General features: G+C 40.8%; 1 protein-coding gene across 1 annotated transcript in view; it reads left to right on the top strand.

Annotated features, from left to right (window-relative positions):
• The first annotated feature begins 7,339 nt into the window (after nt 1-7,339).
• Nucleotides 7,340-22,890, top strand: part of flrt1a (fibronectin leucine rich transmembrane protein 1a) — an 80,258-nt gene continuing 64,707 nt past the window's right edge. Inside the window, exon 1 of the mRNA XM_074672958.1 lies at nt 7,340-7,941. The gene's annotated coding sequence lies outside the window, so the exon portion shown is untranslated. The remainder of the gene's footprint in view (nt 7,942-22,890) is intronic.

The raw sequence follows: 22,890 nt of genomic DNA, 5'->3' as shown, positions 1-22,890 counted from the left end.
CGTTTGGCATTACAGGGTTAACACAGCGACTGCAGTTCATTGAGCATCCACTTGAGGCTGCCTCCAAAAGTGCCAGAAATCACATACACAACCAATAATAGCAATACCAAAACAAACAAACAAAAAAAACACACTGGAAACAAAAAAAGACAAGAAAAAACAAAATAACAAAAAAAGAAAAAGAAAAAAAAGAAAACAAACAAACAAACAACAACTAAATAATCATGTTAGCCTGGCACAAAAATGATTTAATCCAAACAGCTTATTAGTAAATTAGCACTCATGATACAGGATTGAACTATTTATCATTTGTTATTTCTGAAGGTAAGCTGTGGACCAGTAGGCACGATGCACCTGTTAGTTAAGAAATCTCAACTCCACGTCTTTGCCCCTAGCTATGCTGAAAGCAGTCAGGCTGAGTCATCGTTTCCAAAATACAATCCACCTCAGATAGACCTCAAAACTCGGCTTCAGGAACAAAAGGCTGACGTCCACATATTACACAGATATGGACCAAATGATGCAGCACCACCAGAAATCATGGGGGCAGTACCGCGTTTCAAGCAAATCAGCAAAACATAAACAAAGAAGAATATGCGGGGGACTGCTGGTCTGTCTGGATGGCGAAATAATCTCTACATTGAGCTATGCTATCATGTTCAGGCTCAGAGAAAGACGACTACGAAAAACCATTCAGATATGACACGGTCGTCAGTTTGACTGCAGAGCAGAAGCGGCAGTCCATGCAAGACCAGATTGTTGAGGTGGAATCATTGTTTAATGTCCACCCTAATGTAGATGATACGTGTGGGTGTGTGAGTAGTGATATAGTTTTAAACACGTATCTCCTTTCATACATGAATGCAGCATCAATGAGCCTTTAGCTGCACTTCAGGGCTATTTAAAGACATTTTAAGCTAAATCATTTTCAGATGATGGTGCATGGGTTCCAGGATTGCTTTACGGACCATTTTGCCCAACCCTTTTGTTCTCCACAGACTCTTTTCCTGCATGTCATGAATACCAGCTAAATGCTACATGAAAATACTGTTTGTACAAAGAAATGCAAACCAAGCAATTTGTTGATGTACCAGTGGATATAAATGACAGTTTGTTGGTGGATTTCACATTCCCCTGACCTTAAACAACTTAAACAAACAGTGTGGATTAGATCATGTCAATAAAAACCTGATGAAGTGAGCTAATCTTTGGTTCCTTCACTGTTTTCTTATTTCTTTCCCAGTGGATCCTCAGAAAAACTGGCACCTTTGAGGTCAATGCATTTTACTACTTCAGTTCAAATCTGCAGAGGCTTTAGAAAACTTCAAAAAAGGTTATTTCCTTGACTTACCTGCACATCTTTCTAGGCTTGGATGCGTAAGCTATTTTCATCTGACGAGAGAAGTGTTAAATATTGTAGAACCACTTCAGAGCCCACTCAACATGAGCGTATCACAACACGCTCATGTTGAAGTGAAACCTGATTCTACAGCACAATAGGTGAGGATATAAGAGCCAGTTCATCGCAAGTGATGTTACCAGCTACTGTAAACATGAGCCAGATCTGTAAGGCCTTCAGGGACAGTCAGCCTGGATGATGAAAACCAGGTAGATTTGATCAACATGTTTAAATACACTCACCGGCCATTTTATTAGGCACACCTGTCCAACTGCTCGTTAACACAAATTTTTAATCAACCAATCATATGGCAGCAACTCATTGCATTTAGGCATGTAGACATGGTCAAGACAATCTGCTGCAGTTCAAACTGAGCATCAGAATGAGGAAGAAAGGTGATTTAAGAGACATTGAACGTGTCATGGTTGTTGGTGCCAGACGGGCTGGTCTGAGTATTTCAGAAACTGCTGATCTACTGGGATTTTAACCCACAACCATCTCTAGGGTTTACAGAGAATGGTCCCAAAAAGAGGAAATATCCAGTGAGCAGCAGTTCTGTGGGACAAAATGTCTTGTTAATGCCAGAGGTCAGAGGAGAATGGACAGACTGGTTGGAGCTGATAGAAAGACAACAGTAACTCAAATAACCACTGGTTACAACCGAGGTCTGCAGAAGAGCATCTCTGAACACACAACACGTCCAACCTTGAGGCAGATGGGCTACAGCAGCAGAAGACCACACCGGGTGACCCTCCTGTCAGCTAAGAACAGGAAACTGAGGCTACAATTCACACAGCAACACCAAAACTGGACAATAGAAGATTGGAAAAACGTTGCCTGGTCTGATGAGTCTGGATTTCTGCTCCACATTCAGATGGTAGGGTCAGAATTTGGCGTCATCAACATGAAAGCATGGATCCATCCTGTCTTGTATCAATGGTTCAGGTTGCTGCTGGTGTAATGGTGTGGGGGATATTTTCTTGGCTCACTTTGGGCCCCTTAGTACCAACTGAGCATGGTTTAAAGTCCACAGTCTACCTGAGTATTGTTGCTGACCATGTCCATCCCTTTATGAGCACAGTGTACCCATCTTCTGATGGCTACTTCCAGCAGGATAACGCTCCATGTCATAGACTGGTTTCTTCAACATGACAATAAATTCACTGTACTCAAATGGCCTCCACAGTCCCCAGATCTCAATCCAGTAGAGCACCTTTGGGATGTGGTGGAACGGGAGATTCTCATCATGGATGTTCAGCCACAAATCTGCAGCAACTGTGTGATGCTATCATGTCAATATGGACCAAACTCTCTGAGGAATGTTTCCAGTACCTTGTTGAATCGATGCCATGAAGGATTGAGGCAGTTCTGAAGGCAAAAGGGGGTCCAACCTGGTACTAGCAAGGTGTGCCTAATAAAGTGGCTGGTGAGTGTATAGTGCACACTTCTATCCACCAACACAAGCTGCTGACAGCCGCGCACTCAGACAGGGTTGTTGACATTACCCTAAACAACACCAACTGGCCTCGCAGTCCTCTCAGTGTTTCAACGAGCAGCCGAGCAGTCGTATAAATGAAACACAGAGTCCATAAAGCTCAGCTCACCTTACTCTGTGATTGTATAGCTGCTGTAAAAGAAAAAAAAATCAACAGTCAGCCTGCAGAGCGGGCTCAGATGTCTGGACCTGCCAGCACGAGTCCTGCAGTGATTGGATGGAGCAATGAATGCATGCGTGTAATGACGGAGAGCTGCTCTGATGGTGTGTGATAGCTCCAGTCACACATGTTTACAGTGGGTGCACATTGAGCCAGAGGCATGACTCTTTGGTCTCATCTGTGTCCTTTTCCCTCCTGTATTTTTCTAAAGCCCTCTGTAACCTTGTTGATAGAAGTGCTGCATAAATAAAATAAACAGTAGCGCTATTTTACACTTCTCTTTCACTGTTAATGGTTTTTGCAGTCCTATCAGAATGCATATGTCCGGGTGTATTGGATTGGCATTGGATGTTGTGATAAGATGTGACATTGTTAGGCTCACATTGTGTAAGTGCACAATCACTGCATCAGTTAAAAAAGGAAACCTGCACAGTAATCGTAACATACATCATGGCACATACAGAAAGGAGTCATAACTTCAGTGACATCCGTCTGATGCTACCTGGATCTTTGTCAGGTGTTTCTTAACAAGCCCTGTGATACGTGCTGTGTGTGTCAGGTTGAGTTTTTTTGATTTGCGTGCACGTAATGACAGCTGGCTGCTCTGATGCTGACTGATAGCTCTGGTAGCACATGTAAGGAGGGTGCACATTCAGCTCAACACTGGTTTGTGTCACACAGTTTGCCAGAGGCGTGCACCTTTCACAAGCAGCTACAAGACAAGACTACTTATTTATCAACAAGCAGAACACAGAAATCATCTGTCACAGCTTTTCTGAGAAACAGTGGCAGCTTCATGTAAAGGTTGGAGGTTTGTTTCTTCTCAGGGGATGTATCTCAGGTTAGGATTTAACAACATAGACCTACCACATAAAACCAAGTCTTTTAAAAGCTGGTCTGCCCTTCTTTACTGATTGTTTGTGAGGGTGAGTGAGTGGTTTCTGCTTTTCACAGGGGTCTCTTATTGACAAGAGAGGAAAAAAGAAAAAAACAATAATTACATGCAAAAGAAAAATGTTTTCTGTCATGGACGACATTGGAATAAGTCAACAAATTGATCAACATGACAAAGAGAAGCTTCTAGGTGAAATGCAGTCTCTGGTCTCTTCTCTGAGCAGCTAATGACAGCTGGATGTCCAGCAGGTTTGTAGTCTTTGTAGAGCAGCAGACCCACTTTCAGGGCTTCAGGTGTAGCCAGAGGTTAGAAATAAAGGACTGTCTGCAGTTATATCTCTTTCAGTGTGATGCCATCGTTTAAAATCCAACCAGCTACTGGAGAAGCCAAGCTTGTGTTGAGAAAAAACATCTCAGACACTGACTGACATAAAGGTCTCTGTTCATACCAAGGGGAAACATCCGGGTAAGCAAAATGAAGCCTATGCAGAAGTGCTAAAAGTTGCTGTTCAACAAGGATCTGCTTGAGGCTGGCTGCAGAAAGACAAACCCAGACTGCCAAAAAAAACAAACAAAAAAACAGACTTTTACAGCATTAAAAAGCACATTTACAGCCTGATTTAAAAAAAAAAAACAGCTTGGGTCTGAAAAGCTAATTTTGCTATTGGCACACACTTTTCTAACTCTGTGGATTAGAAGATATTAGATTGTATGATTGTACAAACAGAGATACAGCTCAGCTCATGTGACTGAGGGCGCCCAATAGCAAAGAGAGCTCAAAGACAACATCATATCCAATGTGCCTGTGTCCACAGGTTGGCTTCATTTTACTAGTTCAGGAACTGAAGGGTGACAACGCGGTGATTCGGTCCATGTATAAACAATGGACGTCATCTTGCTCGGGTTGAAGTGAGGTCATCACAAAAAATGCTCCCCCTGGTGGCTGGCTGCAGTATAGGTAAAAAAAATCTGTCTCTCCAGTCATTCCAGATGGGCTGTGGTCAAACTTTAAAAAGTTAGTACACCTTATAGAAATGTTTCTCATGTCCAATTGCTGTGGTGATTTGAAGATATCATTTGGCTGTCTTGTATTCAAGTTCTCTTTTCTCTGAAAAATTTCATTCAATTAGTTATAAGAGGTTAAAAACGAGGCTTTACGTAAGGTTTAACGATGATTGACACCTGCCGTTCTTGTGTATTTTTTTCAGGGATTGTAAAACATGTCGGGAGGTAGAGTCAAGAAGTGATAGGACTCTCGAAAGAAAAAAGAAATATTATTTTTGTCACCCGACTCCACTCGGATTCTCTCAGAATCCCTCACATACTCTACTGCACAGGCTCTGGCTGCAAAACTGCTACCAGTGGCTGCGCCTGTGATGGGGTTATTTTGACTTCAAAACCGTACAATGGTAAATGGCAGAGCCACGCTGTCCACTCTATGTACAGTCTATGGTTCAGCTTGGAGGTCTTCAGGGGTCAGAAAAACTACATGAATAGGGAAGGGCTCGTCTTTGGGTTGGAAAAACTGTTGATACAAACTGTGATTATTACAGGAAATCCTCATATATGTGGCTCCAGACGAGCTCCCTCAGCTAACACAGCAGAGACGTGTGATGAAGTTATGTTTGGATTACTTTTTCGTTAATGGCAATGAGTCATTTTGTGGTGGAGCTTTGACCAATCAGAATCAAGCAATTAAAAACAGCAAAGTCACAACACGACAGCCATTGGACTCAGGAAGTGCATTACAGAGGATTGTGTTCAGCCTCTTTTGCTTCACACAGACTGTTTCCTGTACACAACCAAAGCCTGCCAATACACAAGCTGACACCACCACTCTGACTAAAAACAGGAACCAGAACACTTTGCACACCAAAAGTGACTTTCCTGCAGATTCTGCATTCAAATACATGATTTATGGAAAGACACGTGAAAACATTTGTCTAAAGGATGAACATTTCTTAACAAGCAGGTTTTCACTGGGAGAAAAGTTTTATTTTGGGGCTGGATTAGAGGGTTTGTTATTTTCAGGCTGCAGGTCAGGGGGGTTTTCTGGTGCTGCTGCCTGATTGGCTTCTTGGTGTGATCAGCTTTTTAATTTTTCAGTCTATCACCTTCTCACCTCACCCCAGGCTTGGTGTGCATCGCCTGGTATCCCTACAAACTTTGTGCAGAATGCCAGCAGCTTTGAATGAGCAACAAACTTTTCTTGTGATTTATTTGTTTGCAGCCGGCCTTGCACAGTCTGCTCGTCTGTTCAGAAAAACTTCCAGGTTCAGACGGCTTCAGCTCAGGTTGCAGGCCTCCTCGCCTCCTTTCTGTTGAGCCTCGCCTCTCATTGAGGAGAGTGATGTTTTTTCCCTTACCTCTCAAAACAGCTTGTCTCCTCTGCTTTCTTTTTTGCAAAGCGCTCAGGTTTATTAGTTTCCTGGATGCTACACAGTCAGATGTTACAGTAATTGTTTCTCTGACATTAATTTGATGCACCCAAACTGACATCAAAAGCAGTGCAAGCTCAGGAGTGCATGATGGCACAGAAAGAAATGAGAAGCTGCATTCTTCATTTTCCAAGGTCTCACTGAATCATTAATGTTATACGCTGACGCTCTGCATTGTAATTGTGAGATCCACTGCTCTCTGCTCGCCGTTTGGCCTCTTGTGTACAAAAATGATTTCTTTTCGGACAAACCACACGCCTCACATGCTCACATTACCTGATTGGAGGGTATGAACAATGTCAGGAGTGCAGGAGACATGAAGGAAGAAGCTGTGCCACACCTAATCACACTGAGCTGATTCATGGGAAGATCTCAGGCTTGACAAGTGTTGGTGCATTTGATACGACGCTGAAATGTAAGCAGCTGGTCTGGGCTCAGTCCTCCCTCAGCTCGGTTCCTCCCTCAGCGAGTCCACATCACTCGGGGGACTGGAACAGATGTCCGACCAATTTAAGGACCACTTTGAAAACACACTCGGTTGTCAGGGCTGGGACTCACAGTGCCATGATTGGACAGAATCATGAGCTGTGCAGATCAGAGAGGAGCTCTAATTAAAAAAAAATAATAATAACAGCAACCCCAAAACATCCATCAGTGAGGAAGAGGAAGAGAGACCTGGAAGACATAGATAGATAGATAGATAGATAGATAGATAGATAGATAGATAGATAGATAGATAGATAGATAGATAGATAGTGTGAGGAGTCATGAAGAAGGGCTGAGGAAGAGGAAGAGAGGGGAAAATTGGTGAAAAACGCACTGTGTCTCTGTTATTCAAATGACACACAGAGGAAAAGGCTTCACAAATGTGCTCCAGCCTCCTCCTCCTCCTATAATCCTCTTCATCCTTTACGCCTCACTCTGTCTCTCCTCTCCTCCTGCTCCTCTCCTCCTCAGCCTCATCCAGCAGATTGGACACAATTTTTTTTTTCTCACCCTCTCCATCTCTCTCTTTCATTCTTTCTCCCCCCCCTCCTCTAGAAAATAAACTACAGCGTCTCAGAGGCAATTTATTCAGCGCAAATCGCGGATCTAGCTGAGAGGCAGCGGCTTCCTGCGAAAAGGTGCACGGATGAACAAGCACGGACCGGTCCGGCGACTAATTGCCATAATAATAAGGCGCACAAGTTGGCCAGCGCGTCAGGCACGTTTTATTTCTCCGTATTAGCATGTAGCCAGTGCCGCAGCGGGGAGATAATCGGGCGGAGGGAGCAGTTACAGAGAGAAGACAGAGAGGGAGAGGGAGAGGGAGAAAGGAGCTGGCAGCACATGATCACACAGGCTATCCAGTCACCCATCAACCGGAGCGTTCATAATCGCGCTGGCGACAACATATGGGAATACAACAAGGCGAGATTGTGGTCACACCTGCGCGTGGAGGACACCGGAGGACCCGTGCGGGTAAAAAAGAGGGCGGCCAAATCTGCCGGACTTTGCATCCAACACAGCCGAGAGGGAAAGAAAGCGTGGAGGAAGCGGCAGCAGCATCCGGGAGGTGAGCTTTTGATTGATGTGCGCGGACTGACAATATGCTCTCCATCACCTCATCCTGCAAAGAGGATGAAACACAACGCGTGCTTTCTGCTTCTTTTATGGCGCGTTACAGCCCAACAAGTTGTCTGTTGGGCTCATTTTGTGTTAGTGTGTGTGTGCGTGCGTGAATGTGTGTGTGTGTGTGTGTGTGGCACGGTGCATGAAAAAAGGGGGTCTGTCTGGGAAACAATGCAATGCTTCTTTGCAAAAAGCCGAAACAGCTTTGTGGAGTATAAAGGTTTCAGACATACAGGAGCAACAAATCCTGATTCTGAGGCCCGGTCTGAATTGAAATGCAAACAAAGGAGAAGAAAAAACAGCGTGAAAGCTTTAAGATCAAGCAGAGACTGAGGCAGATTTTACTGCAAGAAAAAAAAAAAGGCAACAAAATCTGAGTTAAGTCGCAAATTTGAGATGTGTTAGTCACATTTACATTTTCTAATGTGTCATCAAATCAATATCATCTTTTAATTTTTAACCTGAAGTTTAAAAAAAAAAAAAAAAATCTATTCAAACTGTCAGGAATAAGCTTCAACCCTATTTTCCTCCTCCATTCTGTTTTTCTCCTGATGTCAAAGTTGGTTAGGTGAGTCTCAACCTGAAGTCCCACCTCCCCCACCCCTCACCGCCGGGTTCCCATTGACTTATCCGACTCTTGGAGTGATTTGCTGCATATATCACTCCTGCAGCACTGCCTCCCACCATGCATGCCCATTAAATTGTCATTAAGTTGGCGAAACAGTTGGATGTAATCTAGCTGAAATCAAAACAAGGTGCAGAAAAGCCCAAACATGTGAAATATGCATAAATATTGTGCTTCAGAGGATCATTCAGGGAAGTGTTTGTTCTCTCGCTAAAGGTGGATGTTGAAGTAAAATAATGCAGCCAGGAAGCGAAACCAGTGAAAATTTCATGTGTTGTACAGTTTCTTGTTATGTGTCATCAGTAGGTTTAAAAAGAAGGTCTTTTTCGTCTTGTTGGTGCCAAACTCAAATCTCATGACGACTGAGGCTCTTTCAAACCAAATTTCAAACATTGCTGCCTGTGTTGGAAAGTATGTTTTGTAGGCTATAGACTGTATTCCAACTCCATTCCCTGTGCAGCTCATTAAATAGTCCTGTGTACTGGAAATCAGGATGAAGGTGTGAGGAAACTCTGTCTACAGCCCACAGAGGGGCACTGAAACAAAACAGGGTGATGAGGACTTGCATGAAAAAAAAGGGAAGCTGCAGAGGCTGGGGGGACGTGCCTGCTGCAATAACTTGATCTAACCTGAGCACATGGCACACAGGCGAGAGACAAACAGATGGCATCTCCAAAGGATCTCATCTAGTGAAAGCGGGAAGAGAGGTATTCTTGGACGGACTTCCCTGTGACTGGCTGGCAGCGAGGCCTGCGTCTGCCAGTAATGATGGCAGCCGTGGTGAATGGGCTCGCTGATTACATCGCTCAGTCTCGTGACTTATACCTTTAAAAAAAAAAGAAGAAGAAGAAGAAAAATAATGCCTCTAGTTGGTCTGTAACTGTGATGCTGATGCTGCAGAGTGCGGCTGGATTGATTTGCACGGCTTCATCACACATCAATAAATATGCAGGAGGTTGAGATTTAAAAATGGGATGACCAGCTCAGGCACAATGCATGCAGCCTCCCCCAGTCATTAACATGCTTATTGAATAGTGCAGCTTCATTTGGAGATAAAGCTGGCACATTGTACTGTAGTGAAAGGTATTTATAGTAATATGAGGCTTTTTGTGTGGCTTTTCAGCGCGCTAGTTTTTGTATTTGTTGATTTGAACTTAATCATGCAAAACCCAGATTAGAGTGCAGGGATTCTGATTTATTTCAAGCTCACAATACTTTTTTATTGCCTGTCAGTGGGCCTGTTGTGTTTGTTTATGTTGCTGCCCAGTTCTTTCACAGTCCAGCTGTGGATTTTTCTTACAAATGTGCGAATGGGCTGTACAAGGATTTAACTGCCTCATTGCATCAAAAGAGAGACATTAAAAATTAGTAATTTGTTCCAGAAGATTATTGTGCAGTTGTTGACAGCAGCCCAAAAAAAGGGTTTCCTCCATTGAGGAAAAGAAGCTGGAAATTCAGAAACACGTGCAAGAATGTAAAATAAATCCAACACACTGGGGCAAAAGGATGAAGGAAGTAAGATGAATGCATTTTCAGTAAAGAGCTGTGGATATAGAAATGATACAAAGAAAATCAACACCCAGAAAACAGATAGACGGCGCTGAATGAGGATAGTTAAAGACTGGGCCCCGATTTATTCAGGGGTGTAACAATAGGAGGGTTGCTTCAGATCACAGGGATGAAAAATGATTTTTGATTCCATATTTTGAACACCAGAGGGCGCTCACTACCTTTGACGTTTCATATCAAACAACATTATAGAGCCTCATCAGAGCGTGAATAGAGGCCACAGGTGTGGTGGCAGCAGGTGAGGATTTTGAGGCTACCTGGGCAGCTTGCTGGATACTTTACTGGTTTAACAACATCTCATTTTTACCCTGATTAGATTGTCATCTGCTGCTGATGGACTCATGGATCATCTCTGTCTTCTTTCTCCATGACTGCTGTGCCGACTCAACAGACACACTTTAATCGTTGGTTAGTTTTTGACCTGCTTTATTTCACTCCTGTGACTTTACAGTCTTTTGAATGTATCGATTAAAGCACAGGTTTTATCAAAAGAGAAAACAAAGTAACCTTGGCATGAAGCAGATTAAATAGCATAATAAAAGCAAACTGTTTTATAACATTTTCTTTGCTCTGAAGCTTTGAAGGTCCCATATTATGCTCCTTTTCTGCAGTTTAATATGGATCATTGATGTCTTCATGAAATGGTAGTAACATGTTTTGGTCCAAAAAGCCAATAAATCAAGCACAGCAGCATTGTTTCCAGGCTCTCATAGCCCCTCTGTTCAGAAAGGTCTGATTTAGTGGGCGTGGCCTTCATATGTAAATGAGTCACCGCTGATACCGCCCCGCTCCTTAGCATCACTGAGAGCGGTGCCTCGAGCTCTGAGTGCACAATGTTTAGAAAACAGCGAAGCTCGTTTACTGTAACATTACAGGCTGAAACAACAGGCTAACCGCAGCTAAAGTTAGCATCCTGAAGCTAACACAGAGACAGGGGGGACACTGAGGAAAAGCTCTTACATCTGCTCCACAGCACACACCATTTAAAATACTCACATTTCCAGGGTCCGAGGTTTTTTGGTGGATGGTTTGTAATGCGCCTGGATTCAGGACCAGTCTATTCGTTAGCCCTCTGTTGTACTGTCCAAAGTTGGAAAAGCAGTCGGTCGTGAAGTGACTAGCACACACCTGCACAGTTTTACTGAGTGTAGCTGGCACATTTGCTTGATAAATGAACTCTAACCACTTAGTCTTGTCTTCTTCAGCGATGGGAAGCTTGAGCATGGAACTATGCGGCTGTTTACAGCCAAAAAAAGAGCAGTGATGGCTCTTCAATTTTTGCTTTCTCCTTTCCGCTGCTGGAGAGATTTCTCTAGTTGCGGGGAGGAGAGCAGGCGGGGAGGGGTTCGGGAGTATCTATTTCGGTGGACCAATCAGGTCATACTTGCTCCTGATTGGTCAAAAAAGGGAATCGCTGATGTCGGCAAATCCCCAAAATCCAAACAGCTTGTTTAGGTCAGGATTTTACATTCACAAACACTACTAAGTACAGGTTTTGTCATTAAATATCACATTTTGTGGACTGGGAGGAAAGCCAAAGACCCACAAATTTCACTAAAAGACTTAATAAAGTGATTTTTGCATAATATGGGACCTTTAATATAAACCAGATTACTTCACCTTTAAGACATTTAGGGCTAATAAGCAGAATACAGGATCATGAATTGTACCATATCGTGTCTTCTTGTATCCTTGAATTCAGTCAGTTATCTTCTCGTCATGTTTTTCTGCTGTGCTGCTTCGTTTCTGAGTGTGCAGACTATCTTTTGGGCCACTGCTGCACAGTTCCCCCAGTTGGCCATCGTTCTTCAGTTTTCTCTAAGCAGCTATGCAAGATGCATTACAATGTATAGAGAGCTTTTCAATATTTCATGTCGCCTGTGGCTTTCTTTCAATAATGACCAGCTTGCTTGAGCGTGCCTTACTTGGCAACCTGTAGCAGATCGGAGCCTCTTGTTGCTGCTGCCAGTGATAAGCTGGTCCCAAATCATTAGAGCTTGTTTCAGCTGGCTGTGAATGAAAGCTAACATCCCTGACTGGCATTTGACTTATTGATGTTACTGATGTTTGACTGAAGTCTGGATCATTTTGGCCTGATTTCTGACAGATTAGTGTCATCCTGTCACAGAAAACTGCACACATTTTATGTCAGAATCAAAATTTGGATTATTGTCAGGAGTTTTCTTTGAGACTGAATTTAACTTGTGGCGTTGAACATGTTAAAATCTATCAGAACAGGCTTGAAAATGGTGCCTGGAAATATCTTAGAGACACAGAAAACACACTTTAAAATTTCCCACGTCTGCAGCAGAGTCATGTCTGACATCCTCTCCTCTTTCTCTCCCTCTGTTCAGCATTTCCTGAAAAACTAGCCCCAAATGTTGCTCTTTCAGTCCAGCCAGGCCAGCTTCCCTCAGCTGTAGAAACCGCTCGCTCAGACCAAGAAAATGTGAACTTCCTCTCTATAAAACATAACAGCATAGCCATTATATTCATGACAGCACCGTCATTACAGGAATGACAGCTTTCCCGCTCCCCATTGTTGCCATTAGAGTTGAAAAATTGATGGTTTGCCGAGTCTTTGCTGGGCAGTAGGTGGAAACTTGTCAGAACAGACTGGAGGTGGACTGAGCAGCAGGATTAAAACAGCTCATAAAAATAAGTTCAGATTGATTTTGAAGGAAAGCACCTACGCTCACTATCGACTCAGATTGTTAATTGTGAGGAAAGTCATTCCAAGGATTCTGCCGTGTTATTTCAGTGTCATAATAGTAAAACAACACCGATTAAACACATGCAAGAGAAAAATCATCAATCCAGAGGAGGGGAAAAGAAAGGTTTGTTTGCACATACAGTAAAACTTCACAAAGAGAGTCCATATATATAAGTACAGCTTGACTAATGCATGACTCACCATGATTCAATGCCTGTGGGATGGATCATGGCTTCCTGTTTTCTTACTTGTTACTGATCAAGTCAGCATGACTTTATGTAAGGAGTTCACATTAAACATTTAATTATCATCCCTCTTAATGAGTGCTAATTCACACTTTCTTCATACATTGATTAATGTGTAATTAAATTAGCAGGATATCAGCTGGAAATATGAAGCTTTGTGTTTCTTTCTGATTGTCTGATGTATGAATTGATAAAATAAACATAATTACACAAGTGTAATTAAAAGACTAAGCACAAATGTGACTGGATGCCAGCTCGCACTGTTTTAAACTGAGTTACTTCAATATGAAATTAATAGGCCTTTGGAGAAAGCTACTTCTTTTTACTTCAGTACTCATACTGATGTATATGTTGAGTGATGCTAAGGCAGCAAGAGAGGAAACAACTCTTAAATGTCATAAAAGTTCAAGTCATCATCACTTTACAATCCTTCTGTTCAGTCAGATTATGGAGCTAGTGTTGATTTAAAACCAAGCCTTGGCTGTTTAAATAGAGTGTCTCTTATTGATCTGCTCAGCTAACGTGAGCTGCACCTGGATCAGTGATGTTTGCGACTCTGGCTCAGGGCTTGGTAGAAGTGAGTTTGGTTATGAGATTAAAATTATTGACTTTGATGAAAAAAACAAAGTTCTTTTGGACTAAAACTCATAGTTTTATTCTTGTCCTTAGCCTCAATTTCCTAGAGAAGATTTTAATGATCATCACTGAGTTTTTGTGTGTGTGATTGCTGCATTGAATGTTTTTCTTATAGGATGGTACTGAGATGAGGTTGGCATAGTTAGATACGAGGTGGGATGAGTAGTCTTATACAGTTTTTAGGTATTTGGCATAAAGCAATGAGGTTTTTTTAAGCATTTGTATTTTAAGTGGATTCACCCTGCAAATAATAATGCTGCAGTGATTACTTTAGTTAGGACCAAATGTTGGGAAAACTACTTAAAAAAAGTAATTATTTAGAGTTGCTTGTTGATTTCTCCAAAAAGTAACTGAATTAGTGACTGTATAACTCCTTCATAAATACAATTAGTTACCAGGGGAACTTACAGTGGCAGCTGGTGGAGTTTTATCCAGGAGGGGCTATGACTCCAAAACAGACATATACTAATAAGCAAGCAAACGTATCACACCTGTGTATTGACATCAATGAAAACAACAAAAAAGAGTAACATTATACTGTTCAGGTCCGCGCTCTTTCACAGTCACCTTCTCCTGATACGTTCTCCTCTCCCAAGGTAACGCTATGAGCGACCCTACTGTGTTATTTATGTTTTCTCTTTCTATTTTACGTCTCCGTCTGATCGTCTCCTACTCCTGTGGCTTGACCTGTCAATCAATCGCACTTTATAACAGACGGCTGTGACGTTGGCTTCACAGCCAGAGGGTGGTGGTTACAAATCCAGCTGCATTCAGCTCTGGGCGCAAGAAAGGTGCACCCCAACATGGTCCTATCTCTTGTATTGAAGAGGAGCCACTGGGCATGTACAATTTATAACGGCTGTTTATGGCCAAAGATTTCTGTGTGAAAACACATCACCAATCAGATAACGCAGATGAATTAAAAAACTTTACTCATCATGAAATATAAAATATTTATCATGCAAATTTAAATAAATATTTACATATAGTTCAGGACATTATATTTTATTATTTCTTTTTCTTTTTTAATGTCTCATTCTTCTAGGTAATGTTGACGGTAATGACAGTGGTGCGGTGCCCTAGCGCCCTCTATTGGCCAGCCGCCACTGGGAACTTATGCTACTTTTTTGGGAAATAAAATCAGATTTTTCAGAGGGTTTTACTATGAGATATAGTGCACACTTTACATGTATGTTCTTGCCTTTTACATCAATGACGCTGACAGTAGTAATGAATAGTGCATGTACTTGCATCCTGGAAATGCCACTTTAAACTTGCCATTGTTGCATCTAGTTTTTTTTTTTTGTGGCTGTTTGCCGGGCATTTAGGTTTGTAATAACAACACCCACTTTCCTGAACTCTGGCTCTGATTGGTTCACCGTAGAATTGTCCTCTACCTTTAGCCAATCACCAAAAGACAAAAATAAAAACACTTTCTATTTGCAGCTCTTGTCCTGTACCTGGCTATCAGATATCAGTGGGAAGTAGTGCGGCACATTTCTCTGTCTGTTAACAGTAACACGGTAACGGTAACACCGTTATAATGTAATTAATTAGATTACCTGTTGCTAGAAAGAATAACAGCGTGAGTAACACAGTTATTTTTGATGTTGTTCCCAACACTGGTCAAGACTCTGTATTTTAGTAATGATCAATGACACATTGTATGAGCAATGAACTCATCATAAAAGGTCTGTGAGGACTTAATAAGTGATACTAAAACAGTCTCACTTTTATATACTTGCATATTCATATTCTGCTATTTAAAATGACATTATCTGCCAAAGAACTGGTTGTTACTAATGCTGTGACCTGGTGTTCGTGTTTGGGTCAGACATCGATAAATAGACCTGATGTGAAAGTTTAGAAGTGAGAAACAAGATCTTTCCTTGAAGTCTAAAGAACTGAAGTTACAGGTTGATTCGTTAAATAAAATAAATATTGAAACTCCTTGAAAGAGTTATGAGCTGGTTTTGGAAAAGATCAAACAAACCATGGATAAAAATATTGATTACGTATATATAGTTACCACTGCTGTCTGCCTGGTGTGTGGGAAGTATCTTAAAAAGCCTTTCTTAACATTTTCTACTACAAAGATTCACAGTTAATGATAGGGTTAAGATATTTCATATCAGAAAACATTACCTCTACATGAGAGAGTAGATGAGAGTAGGCAGCATAGACGTGGGTCAAACCGGAAGATTCTCACAGGAGCTTTTATCAGCAAATATTTTGACAGTAGATGATTAAATCCAGAGGTTTCTATATTAAAATTCTAAATAGTTTCTGCTTTCAGCTTCACAAATGTGAGAATTAAAAGTTTTTTGTTTTTCTTGGGTTTTGAACAATTGGTCTGACAGGCAAAGCAGTTTCAGTGTGACCTATAGGAAATACAGATGAGTAGTTTTTACAAATTGTTGGACCTAATATTCACTTTGTGTGGGTCTTACAAACATTAGCTTCTAATATCCATCATTAGCTGCAGCCCTTACACTTGTGTAGTAACAGTATTGCATGTTGAACCCTTTCCAGCATGAAGAGAAAGAGCTGCTGTTTTCACCGACCTTTCAGTGCCTTTAGAGCTCTAATTTTCGTCAGAAACAACCACGAGCATACAGGCTTTCTTTTTTTTTTTTTTTTTTTTAGGAATTCATCATATTCTAAATGGATTTTGCATCCCACTGTGTTTGCCGTTTTAATGAAAGCCAGTCTTGAGCCACTCGTCTTTTTGCAGCAGCAGGAGCAGAAACAAAGTTGCTCTCTTCTCTGAAAGCATCAGAGAGGAGAAGGAGGAGAGGAGGAGAGGAGGAGAGGAGGAGAGGAGGAGAGGAGGGGAGGAGGAGAGGAGGAGAGGGGGGAGGGCTTTCTGGAACCAGTGGGGCCTTTGGTGTGGGTACCCTTGCCACAGGCCTGCGCTGAGCTGGACAGCCTCTATCTTTGGCCATGACCACAAATTAATTAGTTATACATTTGGAGGGTAAACAGCACGCTGAACCACTGCTGACAAAACTGAGGCTCATTGGATCAGTGTCAGTCAGCTGGCTGGAGGAGCAGAGAGGGGCAGACGGGCGCAGGATGTGTCTCTACCTCCAGCTAATGAAGCAACCGCAGCTCACAACAACCGTCCTCCTCTTCTATGCTGTAAATTGTTTCATTGTGATGATAAGCACCTATTAACTCAAGTTACATGCAGATGAACGTGTTGTATCATCTCCTGCGTGTGACTCTTTGAGCAGCCATTAGTGTATTTCATTGGAGAAGAGTTGGCAACGCCATCTTTCATGGATTTACCCAGACATTTATTGTAAACTTCCTGCCATCTTGTGCAGCAGACGCCTGAGTTTTATGGGTGCTATTTATTTGGCAGAGAGGGAAAGACGCTATCAGCACATGCACTACAAACCCAAATCCTTCCAAGGCAAATAAAATACAAATAGACATCCAATTGTTCTCTAATTGCTGTTGATTGTTGTAATGCAAATTAGCATAAAATACGATATGCTAATCCATCGGAATTAATCACCACAGGGTTCAAGTGCCTTCAGCAGTATGTGGTTGCCTTTGTAAAAAGAGGAAGTCATTTTAATTCAACTGATCTGTAAGATAGTAAACATGGAAGAAATACATTATAGATTTTTTGTACATTTAAAGCCAAACCTTGTTTCGTATTTTCTTCATCTCCACACCAAAGCGTGTAATTCAACAGCCAGAGAGAATAAACAAGTCTTTTCAGGTGCTCTGATGCATGAAATGGACTTTCAAACATGCCATTTTACATGCTATTTACAAGAACCAACATGCTCTACAGTCAGGCTCTGAAAGCACATAAATAGACTCTAATAACCATGATTATTATAAGCCTTTGACACAATCTATGCTGTTTATTGGTGCTGATGCTCCTTAAAGTCAGAAAATGGGTTTTTTATTTGCTGTTGAATCAACAGTCGCATATCTTTAATACTGACAGTGAAAACATGGACACACTTCATCCTAACAGACAAAATCAAGACTAGAATGTGAAAAAAGATAAGCAAGTTCAGTTAGATGTCGCTGGCAGTAGCAGGAACGCCAAGGTTGTCAAGCTGTTAAGAGCCTGAAAACATTGTGCTGCTCAAAACCCACTCAGCCAGACAATCAAGGAGAAATCCTTCAGTCATGTTTCTATACATGAACGACATCCACGAATCATAACGACATCCTTTCACCTGCTCTCATTTCATATTGTTGGCACTTCTTTTCAGCTCTAATTGATTGGGCTATTTGATGCATCCACATTCTTGGTGATCTTGAAGCAGAGCGTGATTAGGCAGCTAATCCACATTATTCTGCCTTGGAGTGTTTGCAGCCTTCAGCTGGACAAAATGTGTGTGTGTGTGTTCGTGAGGAGCTCACATCAGTGGTTTTACACTCATGGGTAACCAAACACCAGCGGGTGTGTGTATTCTAGCTTGGAGGTTTGGATCAGCTAAATTTTTAAAAAAGAAGACTGTATGGTTTGATCTAACAATATCTACACACAGTGATTCCAGCGCCTCCACGTAGACGTTATACTCTGGAGAGTGAAACCAGAACAGAGCTGAAACAAGAGGCTTAAAATAAAAGGAAATGTTTAAACAGTAGGCTTCTCTCTGTGTTACGCAGAAAGGGTTTGATCAAAAGCTAAAAGTCATGAGTCAGTATCATACTACTCATATGTGCTACATTTAAACACTTGAGCTAGCCAAAACAGGCTAATTTATAAAAAAAAATATAAAGCTGACATCTATACAGGTAATGTAAAGTAAGGAAAGTTTACAAAATGATGATTTCAGTTCATCACCAAAAATTATAATCAATGTAGCATTAATTGAACTAGCTATAAGCAGGCTAATTGATAGTGAAGTAGCTAGCTTAATATATATAAGGTTGACCAGGGCAGCTCTTTTTTTTTTAAACTGATAAATGGTTAAACACGGTGTTAATGTTAATGTCAATGTTTTGGATACTGGGTTTAGTACCTTAGTGATAGGTTCCAGTCTAAATGAATGCTACTGTTGGGCTACAACTGTGACAGGCTGTTTGGGTTAAATGACCTAGCTTTCTTGAAGCAATAAAGTCAGAAAATGTTGCTGAAAACACTGCAACCAAATACTCATTTATATAGTAGCTGAAATAAACTAGATGGCTGAAAGTGGAAAATCTTGCATATAGGCTTTGGTTTAGCTAGCTAAAATGTGGAGTGAATGATTACTGGAACAGTGAGCTAAAATGTATTGTTGAATGGTAAAAACAAAAAATAATCTTTAAACAAAGATCAAAGAAGTAACTGTTAGCTCATATAATTCTCAGATAGATAAACTGTAACATCTTATTGCTGACTGGTAGGGTTGGAAAGGAAATAAATTTCCTGTTGATTTCAGGGAAGTTTCCTGAAAATTTTTACTGGAATTTTAGCTCAGGGGTATTGAAAATTTTCAGGGTTTTGTTGCCGTCAATTTGAATGATTTTTTCTAAAAATTGGATTGCTATTTTTCATTCCCCATTCATGGGTTTTATTCCGTAAAAGAAACCTTTTTTTTTGTGACACTGAAGATGATGACCGGTCATGGTGAGAAAGCAGCCATTGAAGTCGATGAGGCAGGTCCTTGATGAGTAGAAAGCATGGCCTCAAGAGAAGCTAAACTAAATACTTCAACATTTTTGAATGGGACTTTTTTAGGGGTGCTGAGGGACACAATGATTATGTTTAGGCTGTTGTAAATACCTAGATCTTTTCACTATTCATGTTGTTTTTGTTCTACTAAAGACACTATTCAAGATCTCCAGCTCTAACAACTGGTTGGTGTCATTCATAAATATTGTATCAGGCACATTTTGATTGTTTGCTATATATATATATATATATATATATATATATATATATATATATATGTATATATATATATATATATATATATATATATATATATATATATATATATATATATATATGTATATATATATATATATGTATATATATATATATATATATATGCCAATAGTGATGACAGACTCAGTTAGGGGAAATTCCAAACAAAAAACACCCCTGAAAATGTATCTGTAATGTTACTTTAAAATGTTGCATTAGACATATTTGCATGCATGTCTGCTTAAAACAAACTAAAATGTTCAGTGTGCATACATGTATATGACCAGATAAATGCAGTTAACATAAATCCCTGTCAATTAATCCCATCAATTCCCATTCATTTTTGAAAATTCCCAGTAAAGTTTCCAGTCTTGAAAATTTCTTGAGCTTTGCATGCAACCCGACTTGCTAGCCAGCAAGCTATGCTAACAGATGAATGGTTAAATACAGGGTTAGGTGTAAGCTAACAGCAGATATCTAAAATTGAACCCTAAACCAGTATAGTTCAGTTGATCAGCTAAAAGAATCATGATACCAAAAAGATCCTATAGCCAACTTGGTAGTTACTTTGTTAATAAAGTTATTGTTAAATCATTTGTTGCAGTGTTTAATTTTTGTAAAATTTGACATTGTTCTATGAGAAATGAAAGCTGCTCTTGGAATTTAAATTGTTTGTCCACTAAAGAAAAAAAACAGTGAATTGTAAACATTTTTTTAATATTATTACCTTCTTTCTTTAATGAACAGCATGAAGTGATTTTCTGCCAGATCAAACATATGTGTGAATAAATGTCGACTCAGTGTGTCAGACTGCAGCCATGGTCCATTTCACCCTTTAACTACCACTATTAAACACATACTGTCACTCCTACAGCCTGCATTTGACTATATTAGATATAGCGCAGTGTCTATAAGCTCAGAAACACGCCTATGGATCCCACATATCAGATAGGCTTTGGTAAATATGCAAAGTCAGTGGTGAGGTTTAAGCTCACCTTCTCAGAGTGACTCTTATCCCGTGCAGGTGCAAAGATGAGGGATCATTATTTTCATGATATCACTATGAAGAGGAGACAGGAACTGCTCCCCCCCGCCATGCTTCATTCTTGCTGTGTGTGCAGTGCATATCATTCCCTGATTACATCAGCTGTGACGCCGATAAAACCATTTACTGTGGTTTGAGGCTATAGAAACATAGCTTCCTGCAGTCATTGTGTCTCACTGAGCATCTTCTGCTTCTGTTTGTTCCACAGAGGAAAAAGCTCTCTATTTCTCAGTCTTTGGAAAGAAAAAAAACAAGACGCAGGTTGAAGGTTGTGGGTAACTGTGCTGCTTTACATTGGCCGTGCATGCAGAGCGACCTGCTCAGTCTTCTCTGCAAGATGAAAGCTGTGAGGGGCTGTTGGGTCATCATTGCATTGATGCTGCCGTCCAATTTACAATATGGCTTCACTTTCAAAAGTGGTACGCTATCCGAGAGTCCCTGAATTGAACGTTGAATAACAATAGTTGTGCACAAAGACATCAATAGCTTGCAGCAGCCTGTGAGAGTGCACTGAGCTGGAATAAAATCACAACTCTTCTATCTCAAAAGAGCCTCTGTTGCTCACTACAGGCAATATTATTTCCTCCTCCGTGCATTACACTGCCTGAGACCCATCGAGCAACTACGCCTTACTTGATTTTCATTTGTCCTTCCTTTTAGGATTCAGTTTGAGGACGTAGAAGTAGGAGAAATAATGCTGGTGATATTCAATGAAGCTATTAGAGAAGTCAAACAAGCTACCAGCGTATTGAAGCAGTTTTCCCATCAGGGATATATTTAATCTAGATATATATTTTTTATTTCACCCTCAGATTTTTTTTACAAACTACACACCATATTTAAGACATAACACAACCAATGCAACGAAAAAAAAACTAATCCTAGTCGACTAACACGTTGGACAGTTTGTCTCATGCTTGTACATGCAAATGGTGAGTGGATTTGTGAAATATCGTTCATGTCACGCTGCTGTGATGAATCTTATTGTGCTACATGGGAAAGCTTGCTCCAAACATGCTGATTATTATTTGCATGAATGATTTGGAGAATCACTTATGTCATTTTAATCCAGGAAGCTGCGACATCAGAGAGCTTTTTCATGTTAAGGCTCCAAATGAGACACACAGCATGACTTCTGAGAAACAACAGAATCAACATTTGTTGACACTAAAGCCTGTAAATCTGGCAGAATTCACTGAATGGATTTCCTTATGATTTAGTGATCTGTAAAACCCCTGGTGCGCTCTGTAAATCACGTAAATTGTGTGTTTTATGTCTCATGAAAGGCATTCATGTTCAGACAAGAAATGGTTGTGTTTTTGTGAATAAATGTTCGTGGAATACGCGGAGCTGCAGACTGAAGCTCGGTTGTAAACTACTGTATAGGCCAAAGATATTAAATATTAATGTTCCCCATGAGGTGGAATATGAGCAAGTTGTATCTGCGAGTGTCATGCCCAGCCGTGTAACATGAAAGGCTGCGAGGAATCTATTAATCTGAAAATGTGCAGCAGCAGTGGGAAGAATATCAAGTTACTGTATGTCAAATCAGATGTATAATATGTGCTGGTACACACAGTCTTCAACAAAAACCTTGGCTTATATTCCGCTCACACGTTCTTTGGAGTAACTAAGGTGAATTTCTCTCTGCAGCAGTGTGACTGTGGCTTGATTGATTGTCCCAAAGTCATAGAGAGAAGTCATGACATTAAATTTAGTACAGTGTGTGGTTAGTGGCGCAGGCTCCATTACAGGTTCACAACAGTCATCATTCATCAAGCAGGCGCAGAAAACAAGCTTTACTTCAAAATGGACTGTCTGTCTCTCTCTGCTCGCTGGTGATTGTTGTTTTCTGGTGTTTGGAATGAAAAAGGACTCTGCGCCTTTCAAACATATGATTGACTTTATGTGGTTTCTCAAACCAACATGCATGACTCATATAAATGTTGCCTCTAATATTCTCAAGGAAAAACATTTGGTTGCTTACGGCCAGCATGCTCACATTGCTCGTTTTTCAAATACAGCTGAGACAGTTTGAGATGATTTTATAAAGTTGGAGTGTGAGCATTAGGTGATAGAAATAAATAATCTCTGCCTACATTAGACTTTAACAAATCAGGAGATCCCTAACCTGACACGCCAGACGGACAGTTTCATATATCCGCTACTACCA

The sequence above is a fragment of the Halichoeres trimaculatus genome, unplaced genomic scaffold, assembly GCF_033239565.1.
Source record: "Halichoeres trimaculatus isolate MK-OKI-2021-1 unplaced genomic scaffold, fHalTri1.1 fHalTri1_scaffold_6, whole genome shotgun sequence".
In the NCBI taxonomy this organism is placed as follows: Eukaryota; Metazoa; Chordata; class Actinopteri; order Labriformes; family Labridae; genus Halichoeres; species Halichoeres trimaculatus.
Note: the sequence above shows the minus strand (reverse complement) of the source record. Positions and strands in the feature narration are given on the sequence as shown.